This window comes from Cucurbita pepo, unplaced genomic scaffold, assembly GCF_002806865.2.
Source record: "Cucurbita pepo subsp. pepo cultivar mu-cu-16 unplaced genomic scaffold, ASM280686v2 Cp4.1_scaffold000243, whole genome shotgun sequence".
NCBI lineage: Eukaryota > Viridiplantae > Streptophyta > Magnoliopsida > Cucurbitales > Cucurbitaceae > Cucurbita > Cucurbita pepo.
The window spans coordinates 24,391-30,875 of NW_019646497.1; positions in this window are offsets into that span (position 1 = coordinate 24,391).

Below are 6,485 nucleotides of genomic sequence, written 5' to 3' on the forward strand. Positions count from 1 at the left end.
AGTACAGGCATTAAGATCTGAAACCAGGTCAGAATCCTATATGCTTCGCCAAGAAGTTCTCAATCTTCAGGAATGGCTGCCCGAACGAAAGGAAACGGCGCAACCAAACCTGGACGAGGATGACTTTCAAAGTTCCTTCGTTGGAGCCATCACCACTCCTCAATATCAAAAATGGTACGCTCTCGTTACCTTAAAAATTTATGATTTCAAAATCACACTAAAGGCTCTCATAGATACTGGAGCCGATCAAAATTGCATTCAAGAAGGCCTAATACCTACAAAGTATTTTGAAAAAACTACTGAGGGCCTTAGAGGTGCAAATAACAATAGACTCAAAATTAATTACAAATTATCTAAAGTCCATATTTGTAATGACGGAATTTGCTTGGTAAATTCCTTCCTTTTAGTACAGGACTTAGGAGAACAACTAATCCTAGGTACTCCTCTAATTACTCAATTATACCCTCTCAAAATAATTGAAAAGTGGTTAGAGTCAAAAGCCCTGTGAGAGAAGATAAAATTTGTATTAGTGAAATAAATAACCTTCAAAAGACTATTAAGGATTAGTGAAATAAATAACCTTGAAAAGACTATAAGGATTAGTGAAATAAATAACCTTCAAACTAATACAATTATTCAATCAATAAATGTATTAAATTATAAAGAAGAACAAATTTCTTTTTTTAAGAAGAAATTTCATTCAAAAGAATAGAAGAACAGATTCAAAGTAAGACCGTCCAGTCTAAAATCAAAACTTTACAAACTCAAATAGAAAGGGAGATTTGTTCAACTATCCCTAATGCCTTTTAGAATAGGAAGCAACACATAGTTAATCTTTCTTATGTCAAAAACTTCGAGGAGAAAAATATTCCTACGAAGGCCCGACCTATTCAAATGAATAAAGAATTACTAACATTCTGCCGAGTAGAAACCAATGATCTTTTGCATAAGGGTCTTATTAGGCCGTCAAAAAGCCCCTGGTCATGTGCGGCTTTTTACGTCAACAACCAAGCAAAGAAGGAACGTGGAGTCCCACAACTGGTAAGAAACTATAAACCCTTAAAAAGGTTTTGGAATGGATTAGATATCCAATTCCAAATAAATCAGATTTAATGCAAAGAATTTCAAATGCAAAAGTATTTTCAAAATTTGATATGAAATCAGAATTTTGGAAAATCCAGATTTCAGAAAAAGACAAGTACAAAACGGCTTTCAATTTCCCTTTCGGACAATACGAATGGAACGTTATGCCATTTGGGCTAAAAAACGCTCCATCCGAATTTCAAAAGATTATGAATGATATTTTCAATCCTTTTCAAGACTTTTCAATTGTTTATATTGACGATGTTCTGATTTTTTCTCAAAACATCGATCAACACTTTAAGCATCTTCAAACATTTTTTACGACAGTCAAAAGAAGCGGTTTAGTTGTGTCTAAACCAAAAATTAAACTTTTTCAAACAAAGATCCGTTTTCTTGGATTTGAAATTCATTTGGGTCTCATTAAACCCATTCAAAGATCCATTGAGTTTGCCTCAAACTTTTCGAACCAAATTACGGATAAAACCCAACTACAAAGATTTTTGGGATGTCTCAATTATGTGTCTTCTTTCGTTCAAAATATCAGACCCATTTGCAAGCCACTTTTTGAAAAGCTCAAAAAGAATCCAAAGCCCTGGACTGAAGAACACACACAAACAGTCCAAAAAATCAAATCCCTTGTCAAGTCAATTCCGTGTTTATCGCTGATAAACCTAAGGGCTAGTTTAATAGTGGAGACCGACGCATCCGATATTGGATATGGAGGAATCCTGAAACAGTCTCTTGACAAGAAAGAATCCATTGTCCGTTTCCATTCGGGAATATGGAATTCTACTCAAAAAAATTACTCAACAGTGAAGAAAGAAATACTTTCAATAGTAATTTGTGTACAAAAATTTCAAAGCGATTTAATTAACAAAAGCTTTGTTATCAAAATAGAATCAAGGGCATCTAAATTTGTTTTAGAAAAAGATGTCAAGAATCTTGTGTCTAAACAAAGTTTTGCTAGATGGCAAGCCATTTTATCTTGCTTCGACTTCCAAATTTTGCCTATAAAAGGGGTCGAAAACCCCTTGGCAGATTACCTCTCAAGAGAGTTCTTACTCTCGAAGAAAAACTCTCCCTAGCCAACCTCATTCTCCAGTGATGACCGGTAAGAAAGCAACAGAAAAAGGGAAGAAGCCCATTGCTTCTTCAAACACACCTACTCCAATGACGTCCGATAGCTACGCAATGGATGCTGGTTTCACATTAGTGACCAGGTCTAGAGCAAAGCTTTCTAAAAAACAAGCGGAGGTTATCACTCCGACGAGGCCTTCTGCCTCTTCAACACGGCCATCTGCCGCTACTCCATCGAGACCTACTGTCTCTTCCACTTCAAAGGGACCTTCTGTCCCCTCAACCTACTCGGACGCGGTTGTAACCGTTCGATTTTCTCTAGTTCCTGAAATCAGGACCTATTTTAAAAAATCTGTGTCTATACCAGAAGCCCTGGTAGAACCAGAATACGACGACCCAAAAATCAGCGAGGTCGTCAAGAAAGCCTATCCATCGGGATTCTTCTATATCCCGGAAGATCTTCATAAGACCAGACGGTTTTATGAATTCATTTTAGTCGACACAAAATCCGTCGAAATTACTCATATTCCGAGTCGCGATGATCCTTCAAAAATCTCGTACTCAAAGTTAAAAATTTTCAAAGTCATGAATCCGACGTACTGGAATCAAGATCCATACACGGAAAAGACTTTTTCAAAACCGTTTGTTCCTCACTCCTACTCATACAGAGACTATCAGATGGCATGGTTCAATGTCATTTGGTATCAAAATTATGAGCACTCATGGTTTATCCAATTTTGCCAGAATGCTCATAAAATTCATTATCCATTTTGGTTCATCAAATGGTGGAAAATCTTTGGATCAGCCAAAGATATATTCCCAGTTCCAATACAGGAATCCTTCCACTACTTTATTCAAAATATATTCAAAACCCCATTTCCATTAACCATGCGCTTTTGCGTATACTTTCAAATTCCTTGGATTTTAACTTGGAATTTTCAAATAAAAGAAACCGAAGACCAAATAAAACAGGTCTTCAAAACTATTAAAATCAAATGGTGGGATAAATATACTTATACCCACGCAGATATCAAAGCGGTAAAGGTCTGGCTATCATAGAATGGCCACCTTCAGGATTTATCCAAGAAGAGGACCTCCGAATTCCTTAATTCAAAGTCGAAGCTACTCGCTGCATTAGCCCAGACAACTTCGGAAGCTGATTTTCAAAAGCTTCTTCAAGAGGCCGCATCAGTCGGTTCGACATCTTCTCCTTCTATTGTAGAAGAAGAAGAGGAAGACACGATTTATGATCTCAATGATCCATTCTTGGATTCTCAACCACCTCTGTAAATATCATCATCAATGACTGAATAGTCGTTAAACTATTGGTAAAAAAAAAAAAATAAATCGCAGGTGAAATATGTCAGGATGAAACATATTTCCTCACATATCTCATCATGTTTGTTTGTCTTCTATCTTTTGTTTTATTATTTTCACTTTTCCCACTTTTATTATTTTCACTTTTTCCATTTTCATCACATTATTGATAAATATGGATTTCCACTTTCATCTAATTATTTGTATGTACATTAAGAATTGTATTTTGAATATGTAAATTAAGCTAGGATGACAGAGCTCATGTAAATTGTAAGGGCTCAAGTCATTAAGCCCTCAACTCCAACTTGCTTCACCACTGGTTCCTCAGCAAGAGTCTCAGAAGTTTCTTGAGTATCCGCTACAACATCACTATGTGAATCTTTCAGCAACTCAACCTCAGCTTCCACTTGCTTCACCTCTAGTTTCCAGCAACGGTCTTAGGAGTTTCTCGAGTATCTGCTACAACATCACTTTGTGAATTGTTCTGCAACTCAACCTCAACTCCCATTGGCTTCGTTGTCCCGGTACTTTTCTTCAATTCTTTGGCAGTATTTGTGAAGCTAACTCGTTTCTGTTTGCTCATAACGCAGTTCTCACTAGGACTCATATCAACAGATTTCAGACCTTCCAAAAATTCCTTCCAGCATTTTCATTCCTTTAACACTCATATGTCAAAGTCTATTGTGCCATATACTTCAATTGGAAACACTTCAGCAATAGCAGCTCTGTTCATACATCCTACAGTGGTGTATAAAGTTCCAAATTTTGTGCCACGTGCTTCCATCATAGCACCCTTCATAATCTTCCACGAACTCTTACCAAACTTTGTTGCATAATCTGTGCTATCTAACTGACCAATAGAGATCAGGTTCTTCTTGAGACTAGGAATATATCTAACATTCTTTAATGTCCACTAATTTCCTGTCGGAGTTTTTATGCAGACATCCCCTTTTACTTCGATCTTCAAATCTTTGTTGTTGGCAAGATACACATCTCAAAACTTCCAGACTTGAAATTTCGAAACAACTCTTTATTTTGAGACGAATGAAAAGACGCACCTGAATCCAAAATCAGAGATTCAATCGGACTATCCACGCTGAGGATTAGAGCATCCCCAATGTCTTCTGCTAAATGTATCGAATCATCGTCATTCTCTGCTTAAAGTTGAAATCTTAATAAGAACCACACGGTGAAAAAAACTAAATCGGGGTTAATATTTTTTGACATTATTGTGATGAGTGTAACTCTCATAGTATGATATCGTAATTGCACACTATGGAGTGTTCATGAGTTGCATTAGGTTTTGTTGAGACATTTTTTAGATCCAGTTCCATTATTTGACTGTAAATTTTTTAACCTAAGCAACCCTTATTAAATAATGGAATCAACCCACACCAATGAATATTTGTGTTAGGTTGGGTAAGGCCCGGTCATTTGTTTAAATTTTATTTTCAATAAAAATAAAATGTTAATTTATTAAAAAAATCTATTTATTTATTTTAAAACATTGAATTACATTTTTTTTAATTCAATCTCAATATATATTTTGAAAAATCACCCTCTAAATACTTCAAAAAATTATTTTAAGAGATTATAGAATAATTAATAAAAATATTAATTGAGTTTTTTAAACACCCATGAATTGATTACTTACTCAGTATTGTTTAACTCATTCATGCTACTCTCTCGTGGAGTTTCCATAAGACCCCTAACGAGTTTCAAATGTATATTTTTCAATTAAAAAACCCGTTATCAAACATGGTTCTATTTTTATTGTAAACAATGAAGGAGAACTCGTTACCAAACATGTCCATAATTGCCTTCATTCACAACAAGAATATAAAATATTGAAACGTCATCCTTGTTCATCAACTTTAAATTTAAAGGACCATTGCATTACACTTTAGAACCGGTGTTACTACTAACAACAGATGGTTAACAATAGCTCCCATTGGTGGTTTTCTAAAATATTACTAATAATAAATAATAAAATATACAAGCTTAACATGGTGGTGGTTACCCATTCAAATATAACAATAATATGTTTCTTTAGTTTTAGTGAGTGTAATTGACAATGGAACCTAATTTTACTCATATAAAAGTGGAACACAAATATTCTCATATTTAAAAAATTTATTCATTTTCAACACTTTCAAGGTCTCTCCTATTGTCATGGTTCTTTGCTACCCTATTTACTAACATCGATGGAAAAATCTTTCGAAACCCACCGATTACAGTAAACATAACAAATATTCTAATAAGTCATGATTAGCTCACTATTCACTGCAAACCTTTGAGCAGTTACACTTTTAGTTTTCGACCAAACTTTTGGGGCTCAACATAGTTTTACTGCACCTTCCAGTGGTCTGGCTGGTCGCATTACTTTGACATATACAAGGATGATAGAGATAGAACCAAATGCAAGGATACTCTATTTTGTGGTTAATGGTTGAACATAGTATTTGTATGTTCAACTATAAAACCAAATTGTATGATATTTGCTACACATGGCCGGCTAAATGAATATAAAAAATCGATATATCCATGAATTGGAGGGTTTTGATTATGAGATTATAATAAATCGATATAAATTTGATATGGTGTATTAGTTTTAAGGAATTATATTATTAAGATTTGTTAAGGTATTTTAATGCATAAAATACTTATTTATTAATTTCTTCCACTTTGATCCGAATTATTTGCCCACATTTATCGAAATCTCCCATCATTTTTTCGAACATAAATCAAACTCAAATATGACAAGAATACAAAACCAAATTAACTTTCTTTCTTTTTTTTATTGGTTATAAAATTTAAACATCTCATTAGCTTTTAATGTTACATTAATTGTCTATTCTATTTCGATGAAAATGGGTCCGATTTCAATGTGGGCGTAGTCTTGCAGAATATCATTATTTTTATTTTCTAATCTATTTACTATGGAATTATCAATTGAATTTATAACCACCCAATCAAAATAATTCATTTTATAAGCTTGTTCAAATTGA